We start from the raw sequence: 23,045 nt of genomic DNA, 5'->3' as shown, positions 1-23,045 counted from the left end.
GCTTTTTTGGTGTGTTTAGGGTGATTGCTGGTTCTGTGCAGATATGTATGTTGGTCTGTGGGTTTCTTGTAAAACGTGGTCTGTATTTTATCATTTTGGATACTGATCATCATGTCTAAAAAGATGCTGGTGCTGGAGTATTCTAGAGAAAGTCGGATGAAGGGATGGTGATTGTTGAATTTCTGATGGAACTTAAGAGATTGCAGGTTTTCAGTCCAAATGATGAAGATGTCATCGATATATCTTAAGTATAACAAGGGTTTGATGGTGCAGTTCTTGAGGAAGTCTTCTTCCAGGTGGCTTATAAAAAGGTTGGCATACATTTTGGTGCCCATAGCTGTTCCCATCATCTGGAGGAAGTGTTGGTTATTAAAAGTGAAATTGTTGTGTGTGAGGATGAAGTGTACAAGGTCAGTAATATCTTTGGGTCTGTACTCTTGAGTTGTAATCTTGTTCCTGTAGATAGGTAAGGCAGGTTTGGATGCCATCCTGGTGCGGGATGTTGATATATAGGCTCATAACGTCCATGGTGGCTAGAAGGGTGTTGCTGGGAAGGTGATCTGTTTTTAATTTTCTGTAGAAAGTCTGTAGTGTCTTGTACAAAACTTGCTCTGTGGGTGATGAGCGGTTTTAGGATTGATTCAACGAAACCTGATATTTCCTCAGTTAGGGTCCCATGGTTGGATAGGATAGGTCTGCCAGGGTTCCCTTGTTTGTGGATTTTAGGGAGCATGCAAAAAGTCCCCGGGTTAGGCAGTGGGGGGAATCAAGGTCTGTAGTTTTTCTTGTAGTCTTGATGGAAATGATTTGATGGTATTGTTGAGTTTCATGGTGAAACGGGGAGTAGGATCTTCTTCTAGGTCTTTGTAGTAGGTGGGGTCAGAGAGCTGTCTGTTGGCTTCCTTTATGTAGTCTTCACGGTTTAGGATGACTATGGCTCCTCCTTTATCTGCTGGTTTTATGACACATTATAACCTGCCTGACATCTGATTCCCCAGGTATCTCTCCACTATTCATCCCCCTACTCTTTCTTTCCCTGCCCCTCCAGCCTGTCTCTCACCCACTGACTCCTCAATCTACATTTTCACTGACTACCTGTCTTGTATGCATACCAGCCCAGCCGCTGGCTTCTTCACTTTTCATTCCATCCAGGAAGAGCACGCACCAACTGCTCAAACTTCCTTAGCCTGATGAAAGCCTGCTTAATAATTGTTTTCCAACTACTTAGGTTGGTCTAATAAAAGAGATCAGATTCACCCAAAGAACCTTGTCTGCCTCGTTACTGAGCAGCCTCCTCCCAAGGCCACAGGAGGGAGAGCAATGTGCAGGCAATTCGCTGGGAGCAAAAGGAGGCAAGGAAGAGAAGACGGCCACTGGGTCCTGCTCCACCAGAGAGGCAAGGACTGCACCATCTTGTGCTGCCCCAACTGTGGTGCTGAGGCGAAGTCAGACAAGCGTTTGGAGACAAAGGTGATGACTTTACCTGGAAGAGCTCGTTTCGCTCCACCCCACTCCAGCGGCCCGCCTCCGCCACGTTTCCTCTGAGGTGAAGGCAAGCCACACCCCGCCCCGCCCCTGCGCGCTCTCGCCAATGAGCGGTGCAGCTGAGGGGCGGGGGCGGGGCCAGCCTCGATCTCGTCCCGTCGCTTCTATATAAATCCTCCGAGCAGCGAAGCTCGTTCTTTTCTTCCTTGCGGAGCGGAGGTAGCGGTAAGTTTATGCTGCGCCACGCTGCGCCCTCCCTGACCCTGGGGCAGCCCCTGAGAGGCGGTCTCCCTCCGCCCTCCCCCTCCATGGAGCCGGCCGGCCGGCCCTCGCTTCTCGCCAGCAGCCTCGGGTGTAAAAACAGCGCGGACTGCAGCTCCCGGCATGCCCCGCGGGGCGCGCAGCGCATGCTGGGAATGGCGATCGGGCCGCGAGGTGCATGCTGGGGCTGCGGAAGTGCTCGTGATCTCCTTCGCGGGCCTTGGCTGCGCCTCTGGCCCCGGCCGGGTGCAGCGGCGTGCGAGTGGCCGCCGACTCCGGGCCTTGGGCTCCCCGAAGGGCCTCGGCGGGCTCGGGCCGCTCCTGCTCGGGCCGCCGCTTTCGCGCGTGTCTCGGCTGCTGTTGGTGGCTGCGGACCCAAGCGGCTCGTCACTTTCCTGGCTCCGCTGGCTGCGATCATCTCGCGACATCCCGGGACTGGCGTCTTGGCTCCCAACCAGGATATTTAATATGGGGATTGCTGCCTGCCCTTGTCAGATCCGGCGGTTGCTTTACCAGGGACCTCCGCGTGGGCGCCTCGGTAGGAGTCATGTTACAGCTCCACCTTCCTGGAAGCGTCTGAAGCATGTGCAACTTCTCAATGACTCTTGTTCCTTATCTCAAGGACTTGCTGCTTATTTTCTTTATTCTAGGAATAAAGACAAACTTATTCTAGAAACTATGCGGAGAAAGCTTACAGTGATCTGCTGGCTGCTGCGCAGAAATGCTCAGGTACGGATCTAAGAAGTTTTTACTTGGTGTGAATGCGCCAAAGTTACCTAATTTTGTTGAATGTTTTGTGTAGAGCAGTCTTCGGATCATCTATTTGAAACTATCCTCTCAGGGTAGGTGCTAGAGGGAGAATTGGGTTGGGTGTGAAAGGAGACAAAAACAGTAAACTGCATTTAATGGATTTGTACCACATGGTCATTTTCCAGTTGTTAAACAATTCCCTGCCTTTGCTGTTTCTATTTGGCATCTACTGCAGACAAGCAAATATCTGTTGTTTACAGTCACTTTTGCTGTTACTGTTTGATTAACTACATAACTTTCCTGAGACATCTACTTAGATGGCTTTAGCCTTAGTATACCTTGTGGGGCTAGTGGTTTAGCAGCTTTGGCTTCAAACACTGCTGACCACTTTTGAGTAGTCGTAAAGGAATCTCAGACATAAGTTTGCGGCTGATCATGGTGAGTCCAATATAGATGTGCATGTTTGTAGACTTGGGGCATAAGTCTGATTTGTTTTTTGTTTTTTTTTTAAAAAGTTCCCTATCGTTACATAATACAGGGTTGACTGGTCAGTAACATGGGTGCCATGTGGCATGGGCAGCCTCCATTGCAGCACTGCTAATTGGAAAGGGAACAGGCAACAGTGGCAGATAGGGCAAGGACCTGGATGCAGGATCTTGGTGCAGGGCACAAAAAGATAAGCAGGAGATTGGGAAAGGGGAAGCACCAGGAGTGGCACTCGGAGGGTGTGGGGCTAATCCATAATAGTAAAGTGGCCTTTGGAAATTAGAAACGCGTTTTTATGCAGTTTCACTCTGAGAATTGTTTGAATCTCATCTCAAAGTAATCTATTTTTCATTCCGAGTGAGAAAAAGAAATCTGTTGGGCAATTTACAGCTCATAATGTTAAAAAACCTGCTAAAGTTCGGGGGGGTTTTTTCTTCCTCTCTCTGATGCATCAGCTGAAGCTTTGTCATGACTTGTACTCTAAATTCCCTGGGGCAAGAAACATGTCTTAAACTAGAAAATGATTATGGTGGTACATGATTGTTAAACCACAGCTGGGACAGTATAAAGTGTTCTCAGACTATATAACCTGAATTTAAAGTTTGTGTTGTTTGCGATATATGAAAGAAGTATTGCTGTTTGGTGGACTGCATCACTTTTTTTTTTCCTCTCTCAATTTTAGGTCCAGACCTTCATGAGAACATCAACAAATTTAGAAGAATATTTGTGTTATTGTAGGTGGTCCTAAATACAAAAAATTGAGAAGTATGTTATGAGTGTTTCACTGAAATATAGATAGATAAAAATAGAATACATGATTTATCAGATTTAGGTATTGATTGATCTGTTACTGATGTGTATCCATTTAAAGGGGTATAATTCTTTTTTTTGCTTTCAGCCCTGTTACATTATTCTGTATTGTAAATCCGGTAGCATAAGGATGGGTAGCTGAACTGTGAATGAGCCCCAGGTGCTGCCTGAGGGAGATGGGGGCACTGCAGCATAGCTGGAGGGGCCCTTATCCTCCCATCCACTGTTCCCTCTGCATGAAGCACTTGTAATGCAAGAGCCTGTCAGTTAAGTGGAGGATCTTGGGAGGAATGCAGTTTTGTCCAGCAGCTGGATTCTTCTGTTTGCAGTTTTCTGCCACTGAAACCAGAGGTGTTTTTGCCTGCTTAACATGGGCATCTGCAGCAAAAAAGGTGGTATTTCTCCTCAGTAGCAGCATCCTTTAGCTGTTACACTTGCATGCTCCCACTGCTAGAGCCTCCAGGGCCAGAGTCTCTGGCCAGTTAAGCCTCTACTGTAAATCTAAAATGGTCAAGAGTTTGGAGGACTTGGGGGAGAGGTGTGTTGTATGGTTTAAGGCCAGTGCTTTGGGAGGTGGTAACAAAATGTTTTGAATATTCATACTAGACTATAAAATAGTACAAGCTGTCTGTCATTTAGCAAGATAAACTAACTTAATAAAAGGCCTTAAGGATGAGATCAGACTTCATGCAGCAAAAAACTGTTTTTGGGATTTTAAACGAAGAGAATAGGCAGACAGTTGCTCATGTTTTATTAAAATATACTTGCTAATCATGTTCCTCAGGCCCCTGACATGTTACCTATGTGACCCTAAGAGTGAAAAATTGGGACCGACTTGGGTTTCTCTGGGTTTTAATAGGTGTGTAAGCTATTTCACCCCTTACCCCACCCCTTCCAGAAAACATCAGAGGTGGACTGTAAGTAATGGTTGTGTATCAACACTGTTAGCTTATATAAAATACCTATAAAAGTAATAGCCTAGATAAATGAAATTGGGTCACTTCTAAAATTAAGAATATGCAATATTGGTAGCAGATTTTAAGTGGTTGCCTTATTTCTAGTGTGACTTAGGAGCATCCAGCATATAATGAGAGTGAACACCAACAACACTGGGAGAAATACCAGCCACTCCAGTACAACTTAACTTTAAAATGGTGGATAATTTGACGGTTACAGTATGCTCATCTCCCAAGAACAAATGGCACTGTTCAGGTAATATAAAATGTAGGGCATAAGTTTTGGAGCAGAGAATGCATGTTTAGAAGCTGCAGGGGTGTAGGTTGTAGCTGTGTATGGAAGCTAAACTTTTTCATCTAATACAAAGCATTTTTTTTCTCCCCAATCCTTTCTTACCTTTATAAAAGTATATGTGATTTGTGGTCATGGTGCTGACTTAGTTTATTCAAGTAAGTGCTCCCAAGGTACTAAAGAGAAGAATGCACATAATATAGCTATTTTGAGTAGCAATCTCAACCATTATAGAAATTGTATTGCAGTGGATTTGTTTCCTTGTAATTCTCTTTGAGGTATAATTGTAGACACTGTTTTAAAGTGGTCTGTCAGTGAGGAAACTATCCCGAACCTGATTTGCTGATGAAAAACTTATTGCGGATCTGGCTTCTGAGATCAGACCACTTCTCTTTCTTTTAAAAGTTGCCTTATGGCATAAGGGTTAACCTGGTGACACCATTGTTCTGTGCAGTGTAAGAACAAGACTATATGAATATAGACTGTAAACATTCCCCCTCTCTCTCCGTCTGTATCTCTCTCTCTGAGACAACAACCTTGAGAGTCCCATAATATGTTTTGTAATATGTCCCAGAACCGTTTGTTGGCATTCGTATTTTGATTCGCTTCCAGGAGTGCAGCAGCATGTTTTCCTAATATGAGAGAACTCAGGACAGTAAATTGTACTTAACTGAAGGCAGGGGGGAGGGCCAAGTTGAGAGACTGAAATAAGATCTTCATTTCTGAATAGAGTCTACACTGGGTTTTAATGTGATGTTTAACTAATACGTATTTAGTTAATTAGGATTAATGATGCTGAGTGGTGGGTGATGTGTAGACAAACCTATGGGTAATAAATTTTGAAGTCTAACATATAGTACCCCATTCAGCACGCTAGTGTCCTGTGTGCAGTACTAGATGCATTTTTTCCCCCCCTTTTCATTCTTGATGGGGAAGGGAATAAGAAACCTTTACTTCATTACTCAGGCAAAAGTCTGCCTTTGTATTTAATGATAGTTATAGTGGAAATAAGATGCTTCTGAACAAAGTTTTAAAAATGTAAATGAATATGCTAGGCTTTGGTACTGTCATTTTTACTGAAATTTTGTGCAACTTCTCTTGTTCTAGAAATGTTCAATGGCTCATTGAACTGAAGGTACGTATTGTAGTAAGTCTCGATAATTATGAAGGTTGGTAAAAGGGTGACATATGTCTAATCTGTGATGAAACTATCCCGAACCTGATTTCTTGATGAAAAATCTTATACGGATCTGGCTTCTGAGATTAGACATCCAAAATTCATGTCTTACAAATGCTGAATGCATTTCAGATTTAAAGGGTGAATTCTTGGTAGTAGTCATATGATTTCACTGTGAAAATTGTAACCAGTTTACTCTTGCCAATTTACTACGCTTAACAATTTATGCTAATTCTTATGCAGGTAACACATGGAGTGTTGCCTGGCTTATTTGTACTAAATGGTACTAGTGTCTATATTGTCCATTTTTCTTTGCTTTTAATAGAGTATAGTGTTTCATCAGTCATGTATGACTCTTCCTAGCTAAATTGATAATCCACCTGAAATCTTTGGTCCTATTTTCCCTTTTTGTTGCAGTAATAAAGGTTAAGTGGTTTAGGTACCTGTATAATGTATTAAAAGCAGCCTGGATGCAAGTTTCTAATTTAGTAATACCTGCTAGTTTGACCTACTCACTTTGGGTTTTTTGGTTGGATTTTTTTTTTTAATGCAAGTAAGATTAATTATTCTTTTGGGTAGCATCCGCATTTCTGAGTTCAGAAGGATAGGGAAGCAGGAATCTCTTCATCTTGTGTTTCATTCATGTGCCCTGTTAAATGGCTAATTACCCAATTACAGTATACCAACAAAACCCAAATAAACTATATGTGAGCAAGGGAAGGAAGTGATAGTTCAGAATATTAAAACAAACTTCTGGTCACGTTAAATTTTCAACTTCATAAGTTTTCAGATTACTGAATCTGTTTTAATCTAACTATGAAACATTATTCTTAATTAGAACTGAATAAGTGTTAGAACACTTGTGTGCTTAAGAAGAAATTTTTTAAAATTCTTGTTTGTTCATTAATGCTATTTTCTTTAACAGTGAAATAGCCAAAAAAGTAGAGGGGAAGAAGCTTTTATTCAGGTACGTAATTAAAAAATAAATGCATCACCTCTTACTGAAAAATAGTATGGTTCTGTTTACAGTTCTGGATTTCTAGCTTTTGCTAACAAGTTACCTACTTTAGCACAGCTTTAACTTGGTAGGATAACTCTTCTGTTTTGTCCTGAATTAAGGACATTCCTTTCTTTCCAAGGCAATGCATATCACTAACCATACTTAGCCTTGGAATTAATCAAGTGTTCTTTTCTAATCTACAGAAGCCTCTTTAGAATGGCTCTGTGACTCACTACTTCCTATATGCTCTATCCTATGACATACTGTTCACGGTATAATTTCTTTAAACTTAAGTTTACAAAATGGTGATCCTATACACAATACCACATGTGATTCAGTTTACATTATTCTTACTCAGTCTCATCTGTGATGATGCTATCCCGAACCTGAATTTATTGTTGAAAAAACTCAATACGGATCTGGCTTCTGAGATGAGAGGGAGAGTATTGTATAAATTAGTCCATCAGCTGTTTGAGTATAAAAACGTGTTTTCTAAAAGCAAAAGAAATAGATGCTTTAACTTGCACTGTATTCACTATTTATGCAGCCTCATCTGGAGTGCTGTGTTCACTTCAAAGCACTTAGAGCAGATTGAAGGGACTCCACAGCAGACCAACAGAAATGATTACAGGTTTAAGCGATATGAAAAATTGTAATAATTGGGATTATTTAGTTTGGAGAAAAGAGAGCTGATAAGTATTTGATTTAGTCTAAAAAACAAAGCTGTGATATAGAGGGTGCCCATCAGTTGTTCACAGGGGACAAGACAATGAGGAATGGCTTTAAATTGCAGTGAGGAAATATTGGATATTAGGAAGAATTTTCCAGCCTGTAACTATAGAAATTGTGGAATTTCCAATATTTAAGTGCAGAATAGGCAATACTTGTCTGGGGTAGTTTAGATAGGGTTGATCCTGCCTTGAGAAGGGCCTTGGACTAAGCATCTCCTGAGGTCCCATCCAGCCTTATTTTTCTATTTTTGTGCAACTCCCTTTCTCCAGACTCAATTCCCCATCCTCAAAGCATAAAATCACTCTGGCTATGGGAATGGAAGCCAGTGGTTTAGATCTGGCTGTTCCAAAATTACTATCCAGAAACATATTAAAAACTAAAGGTTTGTCTAGTATTTAATTTCGATCTTTATGTGCCTAGGTATTCATCTTAATTTTTAACTGTTAATTTGAATACTTCTGTTTTTTCCAGATATGGTCTCTAGCTGTCATTCTTTTAAGTAAGAAGTATAGACAGCTTCCTCATATGCTTACAACAAATTTACTTGTTGCTCAGGTTAGTATCATGTAGAATATATATATATTCTGTGCGTGTGTACACATGTTCTGGAGTACTGCATCCAGTTTTGGGTTCCACAATTCAAAAAGGATGTGGAGAAGCTTGAGAGAGTTCAGAGGAGAGCCACACACATGATCAGAGGTCAGGAAAACAGACCTTATGATGAGAGGCTGAGAGCCATGGGAGTCTTCAGCCTAGAAAAGCATAGGCTCAGGAGTGATCTGGTGGCCACCTGTAAGTTTATCAGGGATGCTCATCGAGATCTGGGGGAACGTCTGTTCGCCAGAGCGCCCCAGGGGATGACAAGATCAAACGGTCACAAATTCTGCCGCAGCCGATTCAGGCTGGACATAAGGAAGAACTTCTTTACTGTCCGAGCCCCCAAGGTTTGGAATAGACTGCCACTGGAGGTGACTCAAGCACCCACTTTGAACGCCTTCAAGACATATTTGGATGCTTATCTTGCTGGGATCCTATCTATGATCCCTGCTGACTTCCTGCCCATGGGGCAGGGGGCTGGACTCGATGATCCTCCGGGGTCCCTTCTAGCCCAAGTGTCTATGAAATCTATGAAATGGTGTATCTTGATTGTTTTAGACACAATGTAAAATGTTCTGTAATAGTTTTTTTTTTTTAAGGACTTAGTTTCTCATTTCAATTGAGCCATCCTTTAGATCTTTCTTTCCTTTTTCCAGTGATGAGTTGGAACATTTGTATCAACATCATCTGACAAATGTGGATGATGTGACTGGAAAGAAATGTAACACCTGAAGAGAAATCTTTCTGTTACTTGAACATGGAGATCAAGGTTAAAAAAAGCAAACAAAAAGCCCATAACTAAGTTTCTGCTTCCAAAATAGCTATTGGAAATGTTTTACTTTTTTTGAAGCATCCTGTGCATTGGAACCTATCATTCTCTGTCGCTTCAAAATGAACAACCTTGTGGAACGCTAACTTCTAATGAAAATTTGTCCTATAAACTACATGTGAAATCAAAAAAATAAAATCTGTTTTTCTATATCAGTCAGGCTTGAAATCACTCCTGTTTTCAGACGTTCATTCAGGAGATTAGTGTGATTACAGGAAAATTTAAAAAGTATTTCAAAACAACTGAAATAGAGCTTTCTGTCTAGGGAAGTTTGCTCTCATAATAAAGAGTATATTAAAGACAATAAGCAATTCTCTATATCAAGATGCTTCCTAGCGTGTCGGCTGCATCTTGAGGTGGGTACACATTTGCTGATACTGAAAAAGTTTTTTGATTATTAATGATCAGTGACAGAAGTCACAATCACTTCATGCAGAAATTAAGTGTACAAATGAATAAAGGTCTTCAAAATGAGGTTTCTCTCTTTTTGAGCATAGCATTTCCTATGAGGTGAAAGAGGAAGTAGATGAGGTGCTGGTTTCAAATCAATGAAATTAAAAAAAATACTGAATGTTTGTAACAAAGCAAAATTTGAAACTCATGGGAGGAGTTGAGGTTAAAGAGAAAATTTGAGACCAGAGTATGGGTATGACATTCTGTATACAGTAATGGGGAAAGAAGAAGTAGGGTTTTGTGTACTACTGTCTAAATAGAATGAGAAGACCAATATTGCTTGGTCCCCCTACCCTATTGTGGAACCTCTACCCCCTAGCGATGCTGTTTGCTCTTTGTGTGGAAAAGGTCAGTAGAGGGAAAAGCAGTAGCAACATGGGAGCTTCTGCTTTAAAGCCACTTGTAAAAATAACCATGCCATAGCATGGGAGCAACATATATGCTTCATTCAGCAAGCTGTCTAATTCAATTAGGAAAGGAATGGAGGATAGAGATCAATCATCTGATAAGCTTGACTTCTCATACACTCCACTGAGTAGCATAACATGTAGTCTGCCCTGTGCTATATCCCTCACACTGCAGACAAAAAAGCTGTATGAAAGAAGGTTACAGACATCAAATGACAGAAAAAAGTCAGAATATAGGAAAAACCATCCTACATTCTGCTTAATGCAAAACTGGCAAAAATGCTAGCAGTGGATTTGGAGACCTCTTCACTTGTAGAGGTGGAGGGCTTTCAGAATCTTGCAGAATATGCTGCTCCCAAATAGTGAATACCTAGTAAAACGTAACCCATCATATTGGCACTGATAAAAGGAAAATGGACATTAGGGTTTTTGGGGGGGGGGGGTTTGGGGTTTTTTGGCTGATAATGTCACCAATGAATACTGCATGCATGTGCACAGCTGCAGCCATCCCGGCAGCATGGAGAGCAGCACCTTGCTGGTAAGTCTGTTGGGTGGGGGGGGAGCAGATCAAGGCTTCTGTGGTGAAGGAGGGAGTGGGGCTGGGGCAGGTGCTGCACAGGGTGGGCAAGGCATGGAACAGCTGTGAGTGGCTTGGGGTAGGGTGGAGCTCCCACCCCTGTGCATATCCCTGGGAGAAATGGGGGCATGTGCCCCCCAGATCATGGGGCAAGGACAAGCTGCCACGGGCTGGGGGTGCCAGGCTCTTCCTGTGTTGGGTTGGGAGTGCACTTGGTGGGCAGCAATGGGAGCCAATTCCCCCCACATACACACGCTGGCTGAAGGAATCACTCATGGCTCCATCCCATGCCCTCTCCCACTGGTACAGTCCCTGCCCCATCTCTACTCCCACCCTCACCATGGGAGCCTGGATTTACTATCCCCTGACCTTCTCCCCCTCCAGGCGTACCAGCCAGATGCTGCTCTCCAAACTGCTGGGCTGTATATCAGCAATCAGATTGGATATGGGTTGTTAATCAGATGTTGGTATTGACCCAAAAAATCTCTCTCAAAGCAATGCTCTATGGTTGTACAAAACTACATATAGCTATGTTGAAGGCACTGAGAATACAGGTGAAGAAGATCTATCTGATAACCAAAATGTGGATGAGTAATCGGACTATGGACTAAATGTATATACCAACACCTGGTATCTCCTCTTCAGTTACTTTTTAATACAGGGTACCCTAGCACTTTGGCTGCAGACAACTGCCTGTAAGCAGTTTTAAAACATGCAGTTTTAAAAAGTCCTGTAATCCCTCAAATATACTGCAGAAGTTGCAAAATGTTGTACAGTAGCACTCCCCTTGCTCACTTTCAGTGGGATTTAATACTTCTGATAATGGAACAATTGTGTGTGCACTAAAAAAGAGGTTATTTATATGTGCTACATTTTGTACATATTGATGTGATACTCTTCCTGAATACAAGTGCGTATGCAAGAAAACTGGCCTTTGCATGTCAAGTCTGCAGGTCTTTTGCAGCTTGTACTTTGCAAAAGCTGTAAAAGCAAAATGGCCTTCCAATGCACAAGATATACCAGATAACTAGAATTCCACATTCTGCTTGAGCAATGCAAGTCTATTATTGATTATGTAGTGTTTAAGAAAGCGACAATCTCTATCTAACTTTCACAATGAAGTTCTATGAAGTCTACTATTCTGAGAGCTTTTGATGAGGCTTCTCAAAGCCGGAGTCAAAGATGCCTATCTTAGCCAGGTTGTTCCACATATTTGCTTACTAAAAGAAACAAATGTATCCCATGCAAGCTCACTTTAGAGAGGTGGATGATGCAGTATTTAGAGAAGGGTTAGATCTTTGAGAAGAAGACCTGTGTATAATTTATATCCTGCAGTCTGAGGAGTAGGTTGTTGTGGCATTTTCATAGTTTCATTGTCGGTAGGGTTGGAAGGGACCTAAGTAGGTCATCAAGTCTGACCCCCTGCCACGAGCAGGAAAGGATGCTGGGGTCAAACAACCCCAGGTAGGTGATTGTCTAGCCTCCTTTCAAAGATCATCAGGGTAGGGGCGAGCACCACTTCCCTAGGAAGTTGGTTCCAGCTCCTAGCTGCCCTGACTGTGAAGTAGCGCCTCCTGAATCTACTCTCAGTCAGCTTACAGCCATTATTCCTTGTAACTCCCAGGATTGCTCGGGGGAACAGGGACTCCCGTTGCCTGCTGGTCCCCCTTGGCAAGTTTGTAGGCGGCCACCAGATCCCCTCAGCCTTCTTTTGTGTAGGCTGAACAGGTTCAAGGTCCCGTAGTCTTTCCTCATAGGGCCTACCCTCTTGCTCCCTGATCATGTGAGTGGCCCTCCTTTGGACCCTCTCAATGCTATCCACATCCCTCCTTGAAGTGTGGCACCCAGAACTGGATGCAGTACTCCAACTGTGGCCTGACCAATGTCGCATAGAGGGGAAGGGTCACCTCCTTGGACCTGTTCGTGATGCATCTATAGATGCATGACAAGGTGTGGTTAAGCTTCCTGACTGCGTCCCCACATTGGTGGCCCATGTTCATCTTGAAATCAATAGTGACTCCAAAATCCTTTTCTGCCTCTGCTGACAAGAACCGAGTTCCACGGCCTGTAGGTATGCTGCTGGTTCTTCCTCCCCAGGTGCAATACCTTGCACTTGTCTGTATTGAAACCCATCCTATTCTCATCTCCCCACCTCTAACCTGTCCAGATCTAGTTGTATGCTGTCCCTCCCTTCTAGCGTGTTCACTTCTCCCCATATCTTAGTGTCATCTGCAAACTTAAACAAGGTGCTTTTCACCCCCTTGTCCAAGTCGCTTACGAAGATATTGAACAGTGGGGGCTGAGGACCAAGCCCTGGGGAACCCCACTGCCCATGTCTCTCCAGGTAGAAAGTGACTTAGTGGGGCTAACAGAGACCTGGTGGGATTCATCCCATGACTGGGCGGTACATATTGAGGGCTATAGATTGTATAGAAAGGACAGGTCGGGGAAGAAAGCGGGGGGGGTTGCACTTTATGTCAGTGAGCAATATGCATCAACCCTCATCAAGACAGAATCTGAGGTTGAGGAAGTAGAAGGATTGTGGGTTAGGCTACATGGGGGGCAAGGAGAAAGGGATTTGGTGGTAGGGGTCTGCTACAGACCCCCACACCAAGGGGAAGAAATAGTTGCGGGGCTCCTGAGGCAACTCTCGGAGACCATAAAAGCTAAAGAGGCGGTAGTCATGGGGGACCTAAACTACCCGGACATCTGCTGGGAGACGCAGACAGCAAAGTCCCATCGCTCACGCAGGTTTCTAACCTGTGTACAGGACCTCCACCTGACACAGGAGGTGCATGGTCCCACTAGGGGGAATGCCATACTGGATCTGGTATTGGCAACGGGAGGTGACATGATAGGGGACCTCCAGATCGGTAGCCATTTGGGAGACAGTGATCACCTTATAATAGAGTTCAACATAAGACGGCGAGTGGGTAAAGTAACTAGTAGGGTGAAAGTGCTAGACTTTAGGAAAGCTGATCTCAATGCACTCAGGCGATTAGTCAAGGAAGCACTGCAGAATAGGAGTTTTGATGGGATGGGAGCCCAAGAAGGGTGGCTGTGCCTAAAGGAAACGATCCTTCGGGCACAAAGCAAGACGATCCCCGAGCGAGGCAAAAGAGGGAAAGGGGCCAGGAGGCTTCCATGGCTGACCAGAGAAATCCAGGGCAGCCTAAGGGCCAAAAGGGGAGCACATAAAAAGTGGAAACAGGGTGAGATCACTAAAGATGAATACACTTCCTCTGCTCGTGCTTGTAGGGAGGCAGTTAGGCGGGCCAAAGCTACCATGGAGCTGAGGACGGCAACCCAAGTAAAAGACAACAAGAAATTGTTTTTTAGATATATTGGGTGTAAAAGGAAGGCCCAGGGAGGAATAGGACCGCTGCTAAATGGGCAGAAACAATTGGTGACAGATAGGGGGGACAAGGCTGAACTCCTCAACGAGTTCTTTGCCTCAGTGTTCCTAAGTGAGGGGCACGACAAGTCTCTCACCGGGGTTGTAGAGAGGCAGCAGCAAGGCGCCAGACTTCCATGCGTAGACCCTGAGATGGTGCAGAGTCACTTGGAAGAACTGGATGCCTTTAAGTCGGCAGGCCTGGATGAGCTCCATCAGAGGGTGCTGAAGGCACTGGCCGACATCATTGCAGAGCCACTGGCGGGAATATTCGAATGCTCGTGGCGCACGGGCCAAGTCCCAGAAGACTGGACAAGGGCTAACGTGGTCCCCATTTTCAAAAAGGGGAGGAAGAAGGACCCGGGCAACTATAGGCCAGTCAGTCTCACCTCCATCCTTGGTAAAATCTTTGAAAAAATTATCAAGGCTCACATTTGTGAGAGCCTGGCAGGGCAAATTATGCTGAGGGGAAACCAGCACGGGTTTGTGGCGGGCAGATCGTGCCTGACCAACCTAGTCTCTTTCTATGACCAGGTTACGAAACGCCTGGACACAGGAGGAGGGGTGGATGTCGTATACTTAGACTTCAGGAAGGCCTTCGATACGGTATCCCACCCCATACTGGTGAACAAGTTAAGAGGCTGTGATGTGGATGACTGCACAGTCCAGTGGGTGGCAAATTGGCTAGAGGGTCGCACCCAAAGAGTCGTGGTAGATGGGTCAGTCTCGACCTGGAAGGGTGTGGGCAGTGGGGTTCCGCAGGGTTCGGTCCTTGGACCGATACTCTTTAATGTCTTCATCAGCGACTTGGACTAGGGAGTCAAATGTACTCTGTCCAAGTTTGCAGATGACACAAAGCTATGGGGAGAAGTGGACACGCCGGAGGGCAGGGAACAGCTGCAGGCAGACCTGGATAGGTTGCACAAGTGGGCAGAAAACAACAGGATGCAGTTCAACAAGGAGAAATGCAAAGTGCTGCACCTAGGGAGGAAAAATGTCCAGCACACCTACAGCCTAGGGAATGACCTGCTGGGTGGCACAGAGGTGGAAAGGGATCTTGGAGTCCTAGTGGACTCCAAGATGAACATGAGCCGGCAGTGTGACGAAGCCATCAGAAAAGCCAATGGCACTTTATCGTGCATCAGTAGATGCATGACGAATAGGTCCAGGGAGGTGATACTTCCCCTCTATAGGGCGTTGGTCAGACCGCAGTTGGAGTACTGCGTGCAATTCTGGGCGCCACACTTCAAGAAGGATGCGGATAACCTGGAGAGGGTACAGAGAAGGGCAACTCGTATGGTCAAGGGCCTGCAGACCAAGCCCTACGAGGAGAGACTAGAGAAACTGGACCTTTTCAGCCTCCGCAAGAGAAGGTTGAGAGGCGACCTTGTGGCTGCCTATAAGTTCATCACGGGGGCACAGAAGGGTATTGGTGAGGATTTATTCACCAAGGCGCCCCCGGGGGTTACAAGAAACAATGGCCACAAGCTAGCAGAGAGCAGATTTAGACTGGACATTAGGAAGAACTTCTTCACAGTTCGAGTGGCCAAGGTCTGGAACGGGCTCCCAAGGGAGGTGGTGCTCTCCCCTACCCTGGGGGTCTTCAAGAGGAGGTTGGATGAGTATCTAGCTGGGGTCATCTAGACCCAGCACTCTTTCCTGCTTATGCAGGGGGTCGGACTTGATCTATTGAGGTCCCTTCTGACCCTAACATGTATGAATCTATGAAAGTGACCTGTCCACCACCACTCTCTGGGTGCGGCCCTCCAGCCAACTTGTGACCCATCTGACTGTAGGCGTTGACACCACAGTTGCCTAATTTCTTAATGAGAATGGGGTGAGAGTGTCGAAGGCCTTCCTAAAGTCCAAAAAGACTACGTCCACCGCAACATCTGCGTCCAAGGCTTTTGTGACCTGGTCATAGAAGGCAACCAGGTTGGTCTGACAGGACCTGCCTCTAATGAACCCATGTTGATTGCCTCTAAGCATAATCTCCCCTGCTGGCCCCTTGCAGATGTGCTCCTGGATAATTTTCTCAAAGAGCTTCCCCAGGACCAAGGTAAGACTAACGGGCCTATAGTTTTCTAGGTCCTCTTTCCTCCCTTTTTTGAAAATGGAGACCACATTGGCCCTTTTCCAGTCCTCTGGCACCTCGCCAGAGCACCACGAGTGCTTGTAAAGCTGTGCCAGGAGTCCCACAATGACCTCTGCCAATTCCCTTAGCACTCTGGGGTGGAGATCATCGGGACCTGCTGATTTGAACACATCTAGTCCCTTCAGAAGTTCCCTGACTAGGTCTTTGCTGACCCTGGGCCTGTCTGCGCCTCCCCTGGGTCCATCCGTGTTCCCAGTGGCAAAGATGTCCCTGTCCCTACTCAGAAAAATGGAAGAAAAGAAACTCTTAAAGAGAATAGCTTTGTTGCCAGATTGCCAAGCATGTCCTGCAGAGACCCCATGTTACTTGGTACCTTCTGTTTTACCCTCTATGTATTTAAAAAATGACTTGTTATCCTTGATCCATGTCGCTAGTCCCAGTTCCATCTCTGCTTTAGCGTTCCTAACAGCCCCCCTACAGTCTTGAGCCAAGGAGGTGTAATCCTCCTTGGTGATGGCCTCTCCCTTCCATTGGGTGTACACCTCCTTTTTGGCTTTGAGACCTTCCTGGATGCTTTTGGTGAGTCTTGGGGGCTTTTGAGTGCTCTTGCCCCCTTTGAGCCGCATGGGGATTGTCACCCTTTGGGCTTGGAGGATCGTCTCCTTAAGGAACAACCACTCCTCTTAGACTCCCAACTCCCCTCCCCTCCGGGACCTCAGAGCCTCCCCATCTAGTCTCTTTACCTCATTGAAATCCACCCTCCTGAAGTCCAGGGCTGCTGCCTTGCTGCAGGCCTTCGACACCCTGCGCTGGATGGCAAATTTCAGTAGGCGATGATTGTTATTGACCAGATGGTTGAGCACCCACAGCCCCCTCACCAGATCGTCGCCTGTGGCCAGGACCAGGTCCAACAAAGCATTTCCCCTGGTGGGACTGTGCACCTCCTGGGTTAGATGGAGGTCCTGTAACTAGGCTAGGAACCTACCTGGTTGACTGCTGTTCCCAGCAGATGTCCGGATACTTTAGGCCACCCATGATGACCACGTCCCTTGACTTAACTGCCTCCGCGAGCTGACCAGAGAATTCCTGGTCCAGCTCTTGCCCCTGGTTAGGTGGCCTGTAGTAGACCCCCACTGTTAGGTCCCTTTCCCCCCGACCCCCTTGTATTCTGTATTCCCCTTGTATTCCCCAGAGCACCTCAGTCTGCCCTGCCTCAGACCCAGTGCTGTTTGCTTAGGATGTGTATTGCTGTTAGATGTAGAGCACCACACCCCCACTTTTCCTCCCCATTCTATCCCACCTATACAGCCTATAGCCCTTGATGTTTACCACCCAGTCATGCGTTGGATCCTACCAAGTTTCAGTGAGCCCCACTATGTCTGGGTTTGTGTTAGCTAGCAGGAGGGCAAGTTTCTCCTGCTTGTTCCCCATACTATGAGCATTAGTGTAGAGGCATATATGGCCTCCTGAGGGTGTATGTGCCTCCCCCTCAAGCCGAGGACTATCCAGGCCCGTGTCTCTTACCTAGGTATTTCTTGTGGCCATCGCCTGTCTTGGCTGGGCTGTTCTTGAGGGTGTCTCCTAGTTCGGTGTTCCATGGCTTCCTTGGTCGTCTTCCTCCTCCTCCCCGATGAGCCTCATTTAAAGCCTGCCGGAGGACATCAGCCAACCTGAAAGAGAACACACGCTTACCTTTGGGAGAGAGGTGAAGCCCATCCCACCTGAGCATGTCTCTTGTTCTGAAGTGTGGGTCGTGGTCCAGAAAGCCGAAGCCCGCTGCGAGACACTGTTCCCGAAGCTGCAAGTTGACATCCCAGATGCAGGTCTCACGGTGTCTTCCGCGTCTGCTCACCGGAAGCATTGATGAGAAGACAACCCAGCCTGAAGAAAGAGAGCATTGGGAACCTGAAAGCCATGGGGAGGCCAGCACTACGGCACAGGTAAGAAATGAGAAGGTAAGAATCAAAGGGCCCCTTGGGACTCGGAGCGGGGGGGCAGCAAAGGCACCAGTCGCAGGGCTCAAGTGCCTATATACTAATGCTAGGAGCATGGGAAACAAGCAGGATGAACTAGCGCTCCTGCTTGCACTAAACACCTATGACTTAGTAGGGCTAATGGAAACCTGGTGGGATTCATCCCATGACTGGGCAATACATATTGAGGGCTATAGATTGTACAGAAAGGACAGGGTGCAGAGGAAAGGGGGAGGGGTTGCGCTCTATGTCAGTGAGCAATATACATCAACCCTCATCAAGGCAGAATCCAAGGATGAAGTAGAAGGATTGTGGGTTAGGCTACATGGGGGGCAAGGAGAAAGGGATTTGGTGGTAGGGGTCTGCTACAGACCCCCACATCAAGGGCAGAAAGAGATTCGGGGCTCCTGAGGCAACTCTCGGAGACCATAAAAGCTAAAGAGGCGGTAGTCATGGGGGACCTAAACTACCCGGACATCTGCTGGGAATCACAGACAGCAAAGTCCCACCGCTCACGCAGGTTTCTAACCTGTGTACAGGACCTCCACCTGACACAGGAGGTACACAGTCCCACTAGGGGGAATGCCATACTGGATCTGGTATTGGCAACGGGAGATGACATGGTAGGGGACCTCCAGATCGGTAGCCATCTGGGGGACAGTGATCACTTAATAATAGAATACACCATAAGATGTCGAGTGGGTAAGGTAACTAGTAGGGTGAAAGTGCTAGACTTTAGGAAAGCTGATTTCAATGAACTCAGGGGATTAGTCAAGGACGCACTGCAGAGTAGGAGATTTGAAGAAATGGAAGCCCAAGAAGGGTGGCTGTGCCTTAAGGAAACGATCCTTTGGGCACAAAGCAAGACGATCCCCGAGCGAGGCAAAAGAGGGAAAGGGGCCAGGAGGCTTCCCTGGCTGACCAGAGAAATCCAGGGCAGCCTAAGGGACAAAAGGGGAGCACATAAAAAGTGGAAACAGGGAGAGATTACCAAAGATGAATATACCTCTGCTCGTGCTTGTAGGGAGGCAGTTAGACGGGCCAAAGCTACCATGGAGCTGAGGATGGCAACCCAAGTAAAAGACAACAAGAAATTGTTTTTTAGATATATAGGGAGTAAAAGGAAGGCCCAGGGAGGAATAGGACCGCTGCTAAATGGGCAGAAACAATTGGTGACGGACAGGGGGGACAAGGCTGAACTCCTCAACGAGATCTTTGCCTCAGTGTTCCTAAGTGAGGGGCACGACAAGCCTCTCACTGGGGTTGTAGAGAGGCAGCAGCAAGGCGCCAGACTTCCATGCGTAGGCCCTGAGATGGTGCAGAGTCACTTGGAAGAACTGGATGCCTTTAAGTCGGCAGGCCCGGATGAGCTCCATCCGAGGGTGCTGAAGGCACTGGCCGACATCATTGCAGAGCCACTGGCGGGAATATTTGAACGCTCGTGGCACACGGGCCAAGTCCCGGAGGACTGGACAAGGGCCAACGTGGTCCCCATTTTCAAAAAGGGGAGGAAGGAGGACCCGGGCAACTATAGGCCAGTCAGTCTCACCTCCATCCTTGGTAAAATCTTTGAAAAAATTATCAAGGCTCACATTTGTGAGAGCCTGGCAGGGCAAATTATGCTGAGGGGAAACCAGCACGGGTTCGTGGCAGGCAGGTCGTGCCTGACCAATCTGGTTTATTTTTATGACCAGGTTACGAAACGCCTGGACACAGGAGGAGGGGTGGATGTCGTATACTTAGACTTCAGGAAGGCCTTCGATACGGTATCCCACCCCATACTGGTGAACAAGTTAAGAGGCTGTGACTTGGATGAGTACACAGTCCGGTGGGTGGCGAATTGGCTGGAGGGTCGCACCCAGAGAGTCATGGTGGATGGGTCGGTATCGACCTGGAAGGGTGTGGGCAGTGGGGTCCTGCAGGGTTCGGTCCTTGGACCGTTACTCTTTAATGTCTTCATCAGTGACTTGGACGAGGGAGTGAAATGTACTCTGTCCAAGTTTCCAGATGACACAAAGCTATGGGGAGATGTAGACACGCCGGAGGGCAGGGAACAGCTGCAAGCAGATCTGGACAGGTTGGACAAGTGGGCAGAAAACAACAGAATGCAGTTCAACAAGGAGAAATGCAAAGTGCTGCACCTAGGGAGGAAAAATGTCCAGCACACCTACAGCCTAGGGAATGACCTGCTGGGTGGCACGGAAGTGGAAAGGGATCTTGGAGTCCTAGTGGACTCCAAGATGAACATGAGTCGGCAGTGTGACGAAGCCATTAAAAAAGCCAATGGCACTTTATCATGCATCAGCAGATGCATGACGAATAGGTCCAAGGAGGTGATACTTCCTCTCTGTCGGGCGCTGGTCAGACCGCAGTTGGAGTACTGCGTGCAATTCTGGGCACCGCAATTCAAGAGGGATGCGGATAACCTGGAGAGGGTCCAGAGAAGGGCCACTCGTATGGTTAAGGGCCTGCAGACCAAGCCCTACGAGGAGAGACTAGAGAAACTGGATCTTTTCAGCCTCTGCAAGAGAAGGTTGAGAGACAACCTTGTGGCCGCCTATAAGTTAATCACAGGGGCACAGAAGGGAATTGGTGAGTATTTATTCACCAAGGTGCCCCCGGGGGTTACAGGAAACAATGGCCACAAGCTAGCAGAGAGCAGATTTAGATTGGACATTAGGAAGAACTTCACAGTTAGAGTGGCCAAGGTCTGGAACGGGCTCCCAAGGGAGGTGGTGCTCTCCCCTACCTTGGGGGTCTTCAAGAGGAGGTTAGATGAGCATCTAGCTGGGGTCATCTAGACCCAGCACTCTTTCCTGCTTATGCAGGGGGTCGGACTCGATCTATTGAGGTCCCTTCCGACCCTAACATCTATGAATCTGAAACCTGTGCCCCTATCTCCTTTAGCTTGCTCCCCAGAGCTTGGTAGTCCTTCATCAGTGGCCCTGCAGTGAAAGGAAATAACCATCAATTTCATCCTCTGCTTCCCTGATCCCCGTCAGCCTGCTAACCACCTCCTGGAGCTCCCTCACCTGCCCCTCCAAGGCCCTAAGATGGGTGCCTGCGGGACAGGTGTGGGGACCCCGATTCCCTGCTCCCTTCCCCCGGGGATACCCTGCAGGCCAGGGAGCAGGGTGATTCCAGCTCCCCCATGGGCTCTATCTGGGTGGAGGCCTCAGAGAAGCCCCAAGTAGTCGATGGCCCCCGGGCAGGGGCCCTAGCAGCACTCCTCGTCCACACCATTTTTTTTTTTTTGGTGTGGTGCCTTAGCCTTACCCTTGCCGAAGTCCGCCTCCTGGCCCCTTCTGCTTGCCTGCCTGCATGAATGCCGGCACACCCTCACAGAGCGTGTCTGTTTGCACGCAGCTTGGGAGTGCAGCTCTCTGGCAGCTCAGTCAAAAGGGATCTGGGGGGCTTCCCCTCCGGATCTGCCTCAGCTGCGCCTGCTCCTACACCCCACTTACCTTAGGGGGATCAGCTTCTGCTGCCCCCTCCACTGCCTCTGCTGCATTCTCTGTCGCCACCGCTGCTGGTGCCGGTAAGTTTAGGGGGCACACGTGTAGAGGCGCATGTGTGCCCAGTTCTCCCTCCTCTCCTCGTCTGGCCCCAACCAGCAGCGTTAGATTCACATTTCAGAACTACACTAAGTTTTTCTTCTTTGGATCGAAGCTAATATGGTATATTAGAGAGATCTTAGAAAAGGTGTCTAAACCTATGTCCAGTAGTTGGTCCTTTGCTGGCATTGGGGATCAAACCAAAGGGAGCTGAGACAGCCAAAAGATTCCAAGATCTCATTTGCTGAATACTGGATCTCCTTTATACTTCACATGCATCATGCACCCTGTGTTCCAAAACATTCCTCTGGAATTTGCTTCCTGATCTATGTAGGAAAGTACCAGAACAGAGTGCGGTGGTGATGGAGTCATATTTCCAAGAGCAGTGCTATATTGCACAAAAAGATGAGCCTCTTCTACTGGCTTAGAAAGCAGAGAATATAGCTAGGACTCAGCATAGTAGCCATGGAGCATCCTAGTTGCAAACCTAGTCAATTCTCACTGAGCATTTAATGCTGCAGAGGCTACTACTAATGACAGAAAAACTTGCTTATCTACTACAAAAATGAGCAAGTACTTGCTCCCAGGCTATCCTGTAGAAGGGGTCTGAAGGCAAGGGAGAAGAAGAGGAGTTGTACTTTATCCAGAAGAGCTGTACGATTGCTCAGAGCTCCAGTATGAAACTGGAGACAGCCTTGCTGAAAGTCTCTGGGTTATGGTCAGTGGGAAAAGCAACACGGGTGATGTTCTGGTGGATGCAGAACTGTGGAAGTATCAGAGTCACAGGCCCTGGTTCTCATGGGGGACTTCAATCACCCTGACATCTGGAAGAGCAATACAGGGTGCAGGAACAAACCATCTGGATGTGCAGGAAGAATAGCAAGTATGACAAGACCAGCTTGGCTTAGCAGGGAGCTCTTCAGTAAGCTAAAACAGAAAAAGGAAGTTTATAAGTGGAACCTTGGACAAACAACTAGGGAGGAGTATTGCTCAGGCTTGCAGGGATGACATAAGGAAGGCCAAAGCACAATTGGAGTTGCAGGTAGGAAGGGTAACAAGAAGGGCTTCTACAAGTCTGTCAGCAACAAAAGGAGGATCAGGGAAAGTGGATCCTTAATAGGGAAGGCAACCTAGTAACAGAGGGCACAGAAAAGGCTGAAGTACTCAATGCCCTTTTCACCTCAGTCCACACAGGCAAGGTCAGCTCCCAGACTACT

General features: G+C 46.8%; 1 long non-coding RNA gene and 3 other non-coding genes across 9 annotated transcripts; all 4 read left to right on the top strand.

The window, feature by feature from the left end:
• Positions 1-1,621: 1,621 nt before the first annotated feature.
• On the top strand, positions 1,622-18,040 carry LOC102563839 (uncharacterized). 6 transcript variants are annotated; one of them, XR_009463666.1, is made up of 9 exons: positions 1,622-1,710; positions 2,397-2,475; positions 3,665-3,747; positions 4,854-5,004; positions 6,148-6,175; positions 7,143-7,184; positions 8,421-8,504; positions 16,221-16,265; positions 17,830-18,040. It is a non-coding gene; the product is annotated as an uncharacterized LOC102563839 (long non-coding RNA). The 6 variants fall into 6 exon arrangements; XR_009463665.1 differs by lacking the exon at positions 16,221-16,265; XR_009463662.1 differs by lacking the exons at positions 16,221-16,265; positions 17,830-18,040 and adding an exon at positions 9,203-9,530 and having other exon boundaries at positions 3,665-3,716.
• LOC132248039 (small nucleolar RNA SNORD50) lies at positions 5,350-5,419 on the top strand. Its single transcript, XR_009459394.1, has one exon. It is a non-coding gene; the product is annotated as a small nucleolar RNA SNORD50 (small nucleolar RNA).
• Positions 6,235-6,304, top strand: LOC132248037 (small nucleolar RNA SNORD50). The gene has a single exon (XR_009459392.1). It is a non-coding gene; the product is annotated as a small nucleolar RNA SNORD50 (small nucleolar RNA).
• Positions 7,579-7,650, top strand: LOC132248038 (small nucleolar RNA SNORD50). The gene has a single exon (XR_009459393.1). It is a non-coding gene; the product is annotated as a small nucleolar RNA SNORD50 (small nucleolar RNA).
• Positions 18,041-23,045: the final 5,005 nt, after the last annotated feature.

Source organism: Alligator mississippiensis, chromosome 1 (assembly GCF_030867095.1).
Source record: "Alligator mississippiensis isolate rAllMis1 chromosome 1, rAllMis1, whole genome shotgun sequence".
Taxonomy (NCBI): domain Eukaryota; kingdom Metazoa; phylum Chordata; order Crocodylia; family Alligatoridae; genus Alligator; species Alligator mississippiensis.
The sequence above is the reverse complement of the archived record's forward strand: the minus strand, read 5'-3'. Positions and strand labels throughout refer to the sequence as shown.